The sequence below is a fragment of the Amphiprion ocellaris genome, chromosome 3 (assembly GCF_022539595.1).
Source record: "Amphiprion ocellaris isolate individual 3 ecotype Okinawa chromosome 3, ASM2253959v1, whole genome shotgun sequence".
NCBI lineage: Eukaryota > Metazoa > Chordata > Actinopteri > Pomacentridae > Amphiprion > Amphiprion ocellaris.
The window spans coordinates 35,080,354-35,080,636 of NC_072768.1; positions in this window are offsets into that span (position 1 = coordinate 35,080,354).

Genomic DNA, 283 nt, shown 5'->3' on the forward strand with positions numbered 1-283 from the left:
GTGCATTTTTTCTTAGTTTTAATGGCTAATCTCGACAAAGGGCTAGTGGAAAATTAGCCGTTTAGCTAACAGACATACATTTGCAATTACCAAAGGAAAAAAAAAACAACAAAAAAAAATCCCTCAAAATATTAGGAATTCCATTTTGTAACCGCGATTCTGTGATGTGTTGAATCATTGCGCAAAAACAACTACAGTTAAAAAAAAAAAGAAAATAAATAATTTAAAGCAGGCGGATGAATGGGCGGCGCATGACGTTAGAGGTCAGCTGACCGGTTTGTTT